Raw genomic sequence first — 13,688 nt, 5'->3', positions numbered from 1 at the left:
TAGATGGAGTTTACCACCCGCTTAGGGCTGCACTCTCAAGCAACCCGACTCTAAGGAGAGATCCTCTCGCCGTCAGTCACGGTCGCTACGGGCCTGGCACCCTCTATGGGCTGTTGCCCCGTTCAAGATGGACTTGGACGCGCGACGTAACGTCGAGATAATGGACCCTCCCGAACACCACATTTCCCGGCGCCCGATGTCGGTCGCGGGATTCGGTGCTGGGCTAATCCCTGTTCGCTCGCAGCTACTAAGGGAATCCTAGTTAGTTTCTTTTCCTCCGCTTAGTAATATGCTTAAATTCAGCGGGTAGTCTCACCTGCTCTGAGGTCGCTAGTTTAATATGCGTGGCGCTCGTAATCATCATAATAATGAAGATTAGGAGCCAATACGAAATATAAAAGTTTAGAATGGAAAAGACGCGCCGTCGAAAAACGGTGTTTTCTCCCTCGTATTCGAGAGACAACGCACCTACGATCCGACGTCGATTAAAAACTAATTTTATCGGATACGACGATCGTATTAATGGTGCGCGCTACGTTTATCACAAAAACGTGCGAACGACCGTTTTAAACACGTCTCATCCCTTTCATATTCGTACGACCCGTACGAGAGAGTTAGGTCACACGTACGGGTCCGCTGTCACGTTTTAGAACGTCGCGATCGAATCGCGCTTATACGCTCAGCACGCTCAGACATTTCTCGTCGATCGCGAAGATCAAAGAAAATCCGAGCAGTCTTGAAATGAGATACGACCCTCAGCCAGGAGTGGTCCGGGTATGAGATCCCAGGACCGCAATGTGCGTTCGAAATGTCGATGTTCATGTGTCCTGCAGTTCACAAGTTGACGCGCAATTAGCTGCGTTCTTCATCGACCCACGAGCCAAGTGATCCACCGTTTAGGGTAATCTTTTTTTAAGTTAGGTTTTAAACGCATATCGAAACGTTTCTATTATAAGACGACGACGACGACGACGACGCGCGCTCACGTCATAGACAGCGCTTGCGCCCCTTTCGCAGCCGCCGTCGACTTTAAAACGCTCTTACGGTTTATTTTCGTCTTCTCCACTACACACAACGAGAGGAGCGGAGACAGACTACTCGAAATGGTGACGTTCGTTGTAAATTTTCGTCGTCTCACCTCGTACGACAACAAAAGAGCATACGCTGATCATAGTTTGGCAATATTTTCGTAAACTAAATCTCACCCTTTTGGAATGAAACAAACGAAGGGTGATAAGATTTTCGTAAACTAATCACATTACCGATCATCGTATATGTTCGTCGATATGAGGATCGAAACGTCGATTAGAAATATAATTGGCAAAATCGTTTTATTTTGCGCTCGATTTGTCCATTTATAACGAAATCCGTCGTAGGCCGACGATTATTACTCGTCGTCCTATATAACAACATCTTCATCGTATATATCTCCGCTTTCGGGCGTACATCTTTTAAAACCATATATTATAGGTACCCGAAAACAGCTACGTTGACGACGTCGAAATTCGATCGGAACTTCCGAACTTCGTAGATGGCTCTTTAACGTTCGACAATGATTTTTACAGACTTGTACGTTTACCTATTATATATATATAGGCATAACAACACACTGTAATGATCCTTCCGCAGGTTCACCTACGGAAACCTTGTTACGACTTTTACTTCCTCTAAATGATCAAGTTTGGTCATCTTTTCCTACACATCGACGACGCCGAAACGCCATCGCGTGTCGATCCGAAGACCTCACTAAATCATTCAATCGGTAGTAGCGACGGGCGGTGTGTACAAAGGGCAGGGACGTAATCAACGCGAGCTTATGACTCGCGCTTACTGGGAATTCCTCGTTCATGGGGAACAATTGCAAGCCCCAATCCCTAGCACGAAGGAGGTTCAGCGGGTTACCCGGGCCGCTCGGCCAGGGAAGACACGCTGATTCCTTCAGTGTAGCGCGCGTGCGGCCCAGAACATCTAAGGGCATCACAGACCTGTTATTGCTCAATCTCGTGCGGCTAGAAGCCGCCTGTCCCTCTAAGAAGAATAGTTTGTACGCCGACAGTAAAAACCGCGCACGAACCGCGAAACCCGAAAGCAACGCGGCCGGCGGGCCTTTAGGATGTCAAAAAGCGCCTAGTTAGCAGGCTAGAGTCTCGTTCGTTATCGGAATTAACCAGACAAATCGCTCCACCAACTAAGAACGGCCATGCACCACCACCCACCGAATCAAGAAAGAGCTCTCAATCTGTCAATCCTTCCGGTGTCCGGGCCTGGTGAGGTTTCCCGTGTTGAGTCAAATTAAGCCGCAGGCTCCACTCCTGGTGGTGCCCTTCCGTCAATTCCTTTAAGTTTCAGCTTTGCAACCATACTTCCCCCGGAACCCAAAAGCTTTGGTTTCCCGGAAGCTGCCCGTCGAGTCATATTAGGGAACGTCGACGGATCGCTAGCTGGCATCGTTTAAGGTTAGAACTAGGGCGGTATCTGATCGCCTTCGAACCTCTAACTTTCGTTCTTGATCAATGAAAGCGTTTTTGGCAAATGCTTTCGCTTCTGTTCGTCTTGCGACGATCCAAGAATTTCACCTCTAACGTCGCAATACGAATGCCCCCATCCGTTCCTATTAATCATTACCTCGGGGTTCCGAAAACCAACAAAATAGAACCGAGGTCCTATTCCATTATTCCATGCATACAGTATTCAGGCGAAATTTTAGCCTGCTTTGAGCACTCTAATTTGTTCAAAGTAAACGTGCCGGCCCACCTCGACACTCAGTAAAGAGCACCGCGGCAGGATTGAGTTGGGCCGTCGTAACCACGACGCGCACAACACGCACGCCGAAACGCACGCGCGACGGCGACGCGACACGACTAAGCCCACCGGCAGGACGTCTCGCGAAAAACACGCCAGTTAACACCGCGAACGATGAACCGGCGGCGCGAGACACAAATTCGACTACGAGCTTTTTAACCGCAACAACTTTAATATACGCTATTGGAGCTGGAATTACCGCGGCTGCTGGCACCAGACTGGCCCTCCAATTGATCCTCGTTAAAGGGTTTAGAGTGTACTCATTCCGATTACGGGGCCTCGGATGAGTCCCGTATCGTTATTTTTCGTCACTACCTCCCCGTGCCGGGAGTGGGTAATTTGCGCGCCTGCTGCCTTCCTTGGATGTGGTAGCCGTTTCTCAGGCTCCCTCTCCGGAATCGAACCCTGATTCCCCGTTACCCGTTACGACCATGGTAGGCGCAGAACCTACCATCGACAGTTGATAAGGCAGACATTTGAAAGATGTGTCGCCGGTGCGAGACCGTGCGATCAGCTTAAAGTTATTCAGAGTCACCAAGTTGTACGATGACGAGCGCGAACCCGAAACCGATTGGTTTTGATCTAATAAAAGCACTCCTTCCATCTCTGGTCGGAGCTCTGTTTGCATGTATTAGCTCTAGAATTACCACAGTTATCCAAGTAATTGTGGGTACGATCTAAGGAACCATAACTGATTTAATGAGCCTTTCGCGGTTTCACCTTAATTCGGTATGTACTGAGACATGCATGGCTTAATCTTTGAGACAAGCATATGACTACTGGCAGGATCAACCAGGGAACTGTTCTTATTATTTTATCGACACGAAGCAGATAAAACAAATACAGACACAGTTTATTTTATAAGTTTGACTTATAAAGAAACGTGTGCGTAAGACGACGATATATAATATATATCGACGACTAATAAAAAGGAGGTGCATGATAGCGCGCCTAGACGACGGAAAAACCGGTCCGAGGCGCCACGCTCTTACATTTTAATATTAGTTGTCTAATAAAACAAAACGATATCATCATCTTAGACACATCTTTTGTTTTTTTTATACACAACCGATCGACTAGGCACCCAATTATCTCGATTATCGACGACGATCGTCGACTACGTCGAAAATTGGATGCCGCAAAATATCGTTCGGCGTTTATAAGACCTCGAAAAACATTCTCTCCGAACCCTTCGCTAGATAGAAATATATAAAGCGACAAGGAAACCTCGTACGAGAAACGTTTCGTGATTTTTTATTTTATTCTCGCTCGGAGAGCAGAGAGCTATCGCAAAATGTGTTGCTGTTTTATGAACGTTCCGATGAAAAACCGATACGTCCATAAAAATAATAATTCCAATCGCATATGAATCGTGGATCATCTTCTTCTAACGAAGCCGAATGTTCCCGCCGAATTCGCGATCTCGCAGTGATACCGTCGTCGTCGTCGTACGCTTCCCGATATATCGAAAAAAACCGACCAGGAAGAACAACGAAACGACGATACAAAATCGCGAGAGCGTTACGAATATATAATAACACGACGAAATACGCTTTTTATTTAGATAAATAAAAAAATACGGTTCGGATCTTATATATTAACATATAATATGTAATACCACCTTCGCTGATCAAAAGCCACTCGGTAAAAGTGTCACAGCGCCGGTCGACCCGACCCGTCGTATCCGTCTCTCGTATCGCCCCACGTAGAAGCGCACACGATTTAAGCGCGGGTCTCTCGCCAGCTATCGGAAATGTATGGGTGTTTTAGAACAGATCGTTTATACGGACGTTGCGCAAATTTTTCGTTTTTACGTCTGCCCGTTCTCGTTATTATCGGAATGTTCCGATGAATAAACTTTAGCTTTAGACAACGTGAACTTCTAAAGCAATAATTTTAACCTCTCGTGTTAATACGTCCTCAGGCCGTTTCTAGACTGCCGATCACGTTCTTTAAAAGTCGGAAAATTCCGATCCATAAAATTATGCTAGTAGAATGTAAAGATCCTTCATAGGATGGATACTGTCACATATCGATACGGCGATCGGAGTAAAACTGTTCTCACGTATTTCAGGACATTTTAGGTTGTTACGTCGGCCCGTTCGTTATTATCGGTATATACCTATGAATAAATGTTTTGCTTGTAGAACGTAAGATTCCAAAAGAATGATTCGCCGAAACGATGGTGCACCCTTACGATCGGATATTTGCCGCTTATTGGCCATTTTCTATAATTCATCCGTTAGATATCGTTTATCGACTACGGATAAGGTTTTCCGATATCAGAATGTTCCTAAGGATGATTCGAAAGTGATTTGAACGAAGAATTTGATAGAATGAATCCTTTATTTATCCATTGAGTACAGGGTACGGAGTGTCTGCGGGGTCAGCTAATATATTATATTTCTCTCTCGACGTAATGGTAACTCGAAGTCCGAACCGCGCTCATGAAGCTCGGTTTCAATCCAATCCATGTTGGTCGGTTCCTCGAGAGGAACGCCGTATCTTCGCGGTCGACCGCCTAATGAATCAGGTGGTAAAAGTCCAAGCCCAGCGCGGCAACGGCAGGCGCGTTCAACGTTTTAACTGCCAATTCTACGGTCATTCATCGGCCAACTGTAAAGCCACTCCGGCCTACGTCAAGTCCCAAAGACAGAAATTCCCCGCCGAAATGCACCAACTGTTGAGAACCATACACCGCAAATTACTCGGGATGCAAGTGCCGACCTACTCCAAAAACAACCAAACCCAAAAGACCAATTCCTCCCCCCACTCATGTACGGGGAACTCAAGATAACAGTCGTCTGGCTGGTCTGGATTCCACTAGAACACGAACCCGATCTCCATTGGCGAAATACTCTTCGGAACATATTCAGATGACCAAGGAGATTTTCAGGCCATTTTCAACGCCATCAACCACACAGCTATTGGAAGAATTACTATCGGCCGGGATAATAGATGAGTTGGAACTTGGGCTTATTGCTCCAAGCGAACCAACTCACTACTCCTCCAATCGACCGACAATAATTGACTTTTTTATCTATCAAAATTCGAATCAAGCCTCTGACCTGCAAGTACTCCAAGATATCGATTCTGACCACAGGCCTATCCTCCTCACCCACCATCAGCGATTTTCCACTGAGTTCCACTGTCCCCAAGCAAGGTCAACCTAGTAAACGAAAAAAAAAGTATCTTCTCTTTGACGATCCTCATTATATTAGGACGATAGTTCCATTCTAAATTCTTGATTAATTACAGTTCCTATTTGTTCATTTCGAGACGTTCCCGTGATTAATACTTATCGTGTAGAAATTAGCCACAATCCACAATTAGCCACAGTTAGGAAAAATAAATTAATTATCATATAGTCATAAACGTAATAAAAATGAATACACATATTTTCGAAGTCACTCCAGAAATACTTTACCTTATTTTTAAATAACAATCTCGGGCCGTACCATTTTTACAAAACTTATTCTATATACTTACTATATAACAGATTATAATGATATAATATAATTCAATACAATAACTACAATATATATATATATATCTGAAAATTCTGTTTTTATAAAATGTCAGCTACTGTTTAACATTTCATTTTTTAAAATGTATATCCAATTGTGGTTCTGAAAAGAACCGATTTTGCAGGTAAGTAGTATATTGAAACACACATAGGTATGTGAATTAATTTACTTAGAACTGGTATATTTGGTGACTGCTTTGGTACCTTCGCTAACGGCGTGCTTAGCCAACTCACCGGGGTAACAATAACCTAACGGCGGTTTGGATTTCTCTGCTCGTGATCGTTGATCTCTTATTGTAATGGGCGAGACGCGACGCTTCGGCGGCTATCCTTTCGAATATATCGTTCACGAAAGAATTCATGATCGACATGGCCTTGCTGGAGATACCCGTATCGGGATGAACCTGCTTTAAAACTTTGTATATGTAAATCGCATAGCTTTCCTTCCTCCTGCGCTTCTTTTTCTTGTCGCTCTTAGAGATATTTTTCTGGGCTTTTCCGGCTTTCTTGGCCGCCTTACCGCTTGTCTTCGGTGGCATTTCGAAATAAAAATCCCGACGTCTCACGTACCTCAAAGAGTACTTAACTAAAAAAATGCCTTTAATTCTAGAACTTATAACATTCGAAGGAACACTTCTAAGCCCCGCCCATAGCCCGAGTTAGAGTCTGATTGGTCGCGTATGATATAACGAGTTTGGCTCGCGGACAAAATTCCAGGCCGATCTGTAAGAAATTTCCAGTACCGTTTTTGATTTAAAGGTGAGCAGTATCTAACAACGATCGAGATTAACATGTCCGGACGTGGTAAAGGCGGAAAAGTGAAGGGAAAGGCGAAGTCTCGTTCCAATCGTGCGGGATTACAATTTCCTGTCGGTCGTATTCACCGACTTCTAAGGAAAGGAAATTATGCCGAACGCGTAGGGGCCGGTGCTCCCGTTTACTTAGCTGCCGTAATGGAATATCTGGCGGCCGAAGTTCTCGAGTTGGCGGGTAACGCCGCTAGAGACAACAAGAAAACAAGGATTATCCCTAGGCATTTACAATTGGCCATCAGAAACGACGAGGAATTGAATAAACTGTTATCTGGCGTTACTATTGCCCAGGGCGGCGTCTTGCCTAACATTCAAGCAGTATTATTGCCTAAAAAGACAGACAGCAAAACCAAATAGATAACGCAAACCGTTTAAAGTTTTGCATACGCCCTTTAATATCGGTCCTTTTCAGGGCCAACAAAATCGTATAAAAAAGAAGTTAGAATACGCGTTCTTATTAAAGAATAAATATTAACTAGAAAATTTATAAATAATCTGATCTGTACTGAATATTCCTTTATTACTGTTTTAGAGTATCGATCGATCGGTTCCCTAATTAGTTACGGCTCTATCTAGAAAATAATCATTTAAGTAATAATAAGATAATAAATAAATTATATAAATATTCTTTCTTTTATAAAGTTATATTGTGGTTCTGAAAAGAACCGTTTTTTTTTTCTATTAAAAAAATACGGTCTTGGACGAACGTATTTTTTAGGGAAGTCGTAGCACGTCCAGGAGTGTCGGGATATTTGTAATTTTCAACTCCGTGTCTTCTTGATCTGACGATGAAATGTGTCGCCTGTTTAATATATCGTCATACGTAGTAGAAATAGTTTTATTTCTTTTTCTTTGGTGATACTGGTTTTTTAGTTTTCGCACCTTCACCAGCGGCAACACGAACAGTTGAGGTCGTCGTCTTAGCACTTTTCGGTTTAGGCGCCTTGGGCTTTTTCGTAGGTCCGGCTTTATTAGATTTTTTCGCTTTGGAAGGCGATTTCGGGGATCTTGCGGCCGTGTTGCTTTTTGCTGCTTTCGAAGATGAACTATTAGCGGCGGCATTGGAAGCGGACGTAGTCGTGGCGGCGGTAGATTTCTTTCCTGTTTTCTTTTCGACGGCTTTTTTGGCAGAAGCTTTTTTCTCGGCCAAAGTTGCAGATTCACCTTTCTTACTTTTAGCTGTGGTTTTCTTAGTTGAGGCGGAGGCGGCGGTCGTCTTTTTTTCCGTTTTCTCTGAGGTTTTTTTGGCAGACGCTTTTTTACCACCGGCTGTCGTAGCTGTCGCGGCACCTCCTACTGGTTTTCGTTTATTTTTCTGTCCGGTTTTGGCAGTGGCCGTTTTTCTTTTCTTCGTACCTGCGGCTGTCGTACCTCCTGCTTTACGTGCCGAAGCCGCTAATTTAAATGATCCGGAAGCTCCTTTGCCCTTCGTTTGTACCAAAACACCCGAAGCGATCCACGTCTTTATATATTTCTTTATAAAGGGCGATAATTTGTCAGCATCCACTTTGTAATTGGCCGCTATGTATTTTTTAATAGCTCTGAAGGAAGTTCCGCCTTTCTCTTTCAATCCTTTAATTGCACTCGTTACCATATCAGCGATCGGAGGATGACTAACTTTCGATTTAGAACTCTTCGCCTTGCTCGAAGTGGATTTTTCTTTCTTCCCTCCTGCAGACGAACCTGCGCTACCGGCTGTAGCTGATGCGGCTCCCGTAGCCGACACCGAAGATGAATTCGACCCGGCCGGTGTGCCTGTTGACGATGCGTTAACAACGGCGGCGGAATTTCCTCCACTCCCTTGATTCGACGAAGGAGAAACCGCTTGTCCGCTAATATCGACGTCCGACATTCTGATATAATTTCTTAATTTTCTTATAAGAACGTTCTAATCACGATTCGTTTGACAAAGTTACGTACGTGCGTATGCTTCTCGTTCGCGTATTTTAACTGTCTGGCGGTCGCTCTCATTTAATGCGTACCCTATATGATATGAGCCGAACGGAGGACTGAACGGTCGAGCGCGAACGACGTTCCATATTCCGGCTTCGTCGAAACGTTCATCGAGCTTGGAACCGTTTACTTATTTCTCATATTAAATACATAAATCCTTTAGAATATCATACGATTTATGTTCGAGGCGTTAAAAGATAAAACGTAGTAGAAGTAGCAAACTTTACCAATAAATTTTACGTTGACTATCGTCTTAGAAGGAAGCACAAAATCAAGCGTTGCTCTCGATTCCGTCGAAACTACCAATTTACATTCGAGTTATAGACTTTCGGTTATAACTATGAAAATATATCTTTTCAAATCTACGTCCCCCGATATATCGTCTTTTGATATAAATGCAATTCCGTACAGATCTAATGCTATTATTGGAGAAACGAGACATATTATTCCTAATTGATGCGGTACAGATTGTTCGTTGTCCAAAACGAATCTATATCGAAACGTACCGTTGTCGAATTAACTGTAAGAAAACAATGACATGAAAATTAACCGATCCTATACTAATATACTTCTTATTTAACGGTTTCTTAACACCATCCGAACTCTGGGTTACAATCGAACGTATCGGGTGAGCAACGATATCGAGACGTCTATAAGAATATCGTGTCAAACCCTTCTGTATCGATACAATGCTCATATATATTATAGTATATTTTGCTTCTTTAGTTGAAATCTGTTTTCATAAATAGTTATCTAAAGTCAATAAATACATGGAACGCGATCTCCATACATACGTGCGTAGAACTACCGTACCTTCTTTGAAATCTTAAGGATTCTCCAAGCTCATCGACGCGAAGTTTATCTCGGAGTATTTTCTCTCTAAAGGAAAACTATATTAAAGCTTCAACGAAGATTCGGTATTCGATTGTTCACCATCATTTACATTCTTGTCATTAACCTAACATTTATTATGAAATCTTATTTTAAACTTTATCTATCTTTTTATATTACGATCGTCTATTATAATGCAGTATATTTGTTACTTTACAAGTAAATCTTAGATGAAAGGAGCAGATATTTAATAAAATTTAACGTCATCTTAGTCCATTTTCGAATAATAAATTTCTTTTTTTATGCTAGTAAATTTGTGGCTCTGAAAAGAACCGTTGTTTTCTTTAGTTGAATAGATACGTTGTTCTGTTTTAATTGGTCAGCATATATAATACTTTATTTAACCGCCAAATCCGTATAGGGTTCGTCCTTGGCGTTTGAGGGCGTATACTACATCCATGGCAGTAACGGTTTTCCTTTTGGCGTGTTCGGTATAAGTGACGGCGTCTCTGATAACGTTTTCCAAAAATACTTTTAATACACCTCTGGTTTCTTCATAAATTAGACCGGATATACGTTTAACTCCACCCCGCCTAGCCAATCTTCTGATGGCGGGTTTCGTAATACCTTGGATATTATCACGAAGCACTTTACGATGCCGCTTAGCGCCTCCTTTTCCCAAACCTTTACCACCTTTACCTCTGCCCGTCATGATTTATTCAATTTAGTATTAAAAGAAAGCAAATTTATAATCGAATTGTGCAGCGTACACCTCGAATACTACGGGTAACTATTTCAATTTCAAATCCTACCATGGGTTTTGTTGAGTTCGAATCGGGTCCCGCCCACAGATGCTAGCCGGACCAATCAGAATATCTTCACACATTATTAAAAAGGGAGATTTCTTTGACACCTTCGATCAGTTTCCAAAAGTTCGTTGGTGCTTGCGCTTGTAATTCTTCCTACACGTTTGAAGTCAGACCCGTTTAGACGATGGCTCGTACCAAGCAAACTGCTCGAAAATCAACCGGAGGTAAGGCTCCCAGAAAACAATTGGCTACTAAAGCAGCCAGGAAAAGCGCTCCCGCTACCGGTGGTGTTAAAAAACCGCATCGTTACAGACCCGGTACGGTCGCTCTAAGAGAAATCCGACGCTATCAGAAGAGTACCGAATTATTGATTAGGAAATTGCCTTTCCAACGATTGGTTCGCGAAATCGCTCAGGATTTCAAGACCGATTTACGTTTCCAAAGTTCGGCAGTGATGGCTTTGCAAGAAGCTAGCGAGGCCTATTTGGTTGGTCTCTTTGAAGACACCAATTTGTGTGCGATCCATGCTAAACGAGTAACTATCATGCCTAAGGACATTCAATTAGCCAGACGCATTAGAGGCGAACGTGCATAAATGCTACGGCTGTCCTATATTAAGGTCGTTTTTTGTATTTATATGAAAAAAAAAGGTTCTTCTCAGAACCACCAACTTCTATTAGAAAAAAGAGACATTGATATTTTTTCCGTTTATATGACGCTTTAGTTATAATATTTGTGAATTGAATTTAGAATATTATGCTCACAAATATATTGTGAATATTGAGGAATCCTTAGTAATAAGGTGTGAACACCTGCTGGATTGACTTGAAGTTTATATCACGATAAGAAAGGGGTATCACATATACTGTTATTATGTTACCGTAAAGGAATGAATATATAAAATAAAATATTTTTTTCTGGATATTTTAACATTTTTATGAACGATTACTATATTTTAATTTATTTGACTTCGTATATATCCTATCTTCTTAACAATAGTTTATTTCTTTTTTTCTTCTTTAAACATTTTGGGGCTCTGAAAAGAGCCGTTTTCCACCCTTCATATTATTATGATCACCTTCAAAATAATATATTTCGTTTACTTAGAACTGGTATATTTAGTGACAGCTTTGGTACCTTCGCTAACGGCATGCTTAGCCAATTCACCGGGTAACAATAACCTAACGGCGGTTTGGATTTCTCTGCTCGTGATGGTCGATCTTTTATTGTAATGGGCGAGGCGCGACGCTTCGGCGGCTATCCTTTCGAATATATCGTTCACGAAAGAATTCATAATCGACATGGCCTTGCTGGAAATACCCGTATCGGGATGAACCTGCTTTAAAACTTTGTATATGTAAATCGCGTAGCTTTCCTTCCTCCTACGCTTTTTTTTCTTATCGCTCTTAGAAATGTTTTTCTGGGCTTTTCCAGCCTTTTTTGCCGCTTTACCGCTTGTCTTCGGTGGCATTTTAAACGAATGAGATTCGCGACCTACCCATACAGCAAAAGATAAAAGACTAAACCGAAATATACCTATAGTCGTTTAATTATTTGATAAATGACGCTACACTTCTAAGCTCCGCCCATTCTTGGCGTTATGTCGTAGAAAGCTCTGATTGGTCGAGTAGGAAACGTACTAGTGTTTTGAGAAGTTGCCGAATAAAAGCTATTCGCTGGACAGTTCACTGCCAGTTGTTCATTCGTTGTCGAAAGGACGTGAGCGTTGTCGCCATTAGTTTTTCGGTTATTTTTAGTTTAAAAAAGTTAGCAATACAATGTCTGGACGTGGTAAGGGTGGAAAAGTGAAGGGAAAGGCGAAATCTCGTTCCAACCGAGCGGGATTACAATTTCCTGTTGGCCGTATTCACCGGCTTTTAAGGAAAGGAAATTATGCCGAACGCGTAGGGGCCGGTGCTCCCGTCTACTTAGCTGCCGTAATGGAATATTTGGCGGCCGAAGTTCTCGAGTTGGCAGGTAACGCCGCTAGAGACAACAAGAAAACAAGGATTATCCCTAGGCATTTACAATTGGCCATCAGAAATGACGAAGAACTGAACAAACTCCTCTCCGGTGTTACTATAGCCCAGGGCGGCGTTCTACCAAACATCCAGGCCGTATTGTTACCGAAAAAAACAGATAGTAAAACCAAATAAGTTACATGAGCCTTAGGGTTTTTGTGTCGTACAAAAACCTTTTAACTATCGGTCCTTTTCAGGACCACCAAAATAATAAAACAAAAAAAGAACTTAAAATTAAAACTCATATTATGACTTGCACTTACTAATTATTTAAAATATTCTAATAAACAGTTTAAGTACTTTAAAGATTGTTTTTTGGGTGTGTAAGATAAATTAAGAGACATTCCAATACCAATAATTATCGTTTTATTAAACAACAATTAAGTCGAAATAATATGAAGGATTTATTTCTAGCGGTTCTCCTTTAGTAAAATCGAACCGTATTATAACATCGCGCCTTGTATATAATCTATGTAATTAACGATGAATTTAAGGGGCGGTCTATTTATTAAGTATAGAGTTTTGGAATCCAAACCCTCAAATAATTAGGGCCAGTTATACTTAAATTATTATTTTAAATAAAATTATGATGATTGTAATGATTGAAAGATTATCCTTAAATCCTAATAGAGCTTCCGTTTTTTAAATATCGATAAATTTGTGGTTCTGAAAAGAACCGTTGTTTAATTTTTCTAAAATTAATTTTGAGGGTCACATTTCACGTTAGTTCGCGAATAAAATGTGACTTAACCTCCAAACCCGTATAATGTACGTCCTTGACGTTTCAAGGCGTATACTACATCCATTGCGGTAACGGTTTTTCTTTTGGCGTGTTCGGTATATGTAACGGCATCTCTGATGACGTTTTCCAAAAACACTTTTAAAACACCTCTGGTCTCTTCGTAAATCAGACCAGATATACGTTTTACGCCGC

The 13,688-nt window shown here is 41.9% G+C and overlaps 3 non-coding genes across 3 annotated transcripts in view; all 3 read right to left on the bottom strand.

Moving 5' to 3' along the window:
• The window catches only part of LOC143206090 (large subunit ribosomal RNA), a 4,098-nt gene extending 3,768 nt beyond the window's left edge, over window positions 1-330 (bottom strand). Inside the window, exon 1 of the ribosomal RNA XR_013008121.1 lies at window positions 1-330. This exon is cut by the window's left edge and continues 3,768 nt beyond it. This is a non-coding gene — a ribosomal RNA (large subunit ribosomal RNA).
• A 419-nt stretch (window positions 331-749) lies between these two features.
• LOC143206088 (5.8S ribosomal RNA) lies at window positions 750-904 on the bottom strand. Its single transcript, XR_013008119.1, has one exon. It is a non-coding gene; the product is annotated as a 5.8S ribosomal RNA (ribosomal RNA).
• A 708-nt stretch (window positions 905-1,612) lies between these two features.
• Window positions 1,613-3,601, bottom strand: LOC143206089 (small subunit ribosomal RNA). The gene has a single exon (XR_013008120.1). It is a non-coding gene; the product is annotated as a small subunit ribosomal RNA (ribosomal RNA).
• Window positions 3,602-13,688: the final 10,087 nt, after the last annotated feature.

This window comes from Rhynchophorus ferrugineus, unplaced genomic scaffold, assembly GCF_030347505.1.
Source record: "Rhynchophorus ferrugineus isolate W39M unplaced genomic scaffold, kcgeb_rfMv2 rfM543, whole genome shotgun sequence".
Lineage (NCBI taxonomy): Eukaryota > Metazoa > Arthropoda > Insecta > Coleoptera > Curculionidae > Rhynchophorus > Rhynchophorus ferrugineus.
This window is presented reverse-complemented; position numbering and strand designations above follow the sequence as displayed.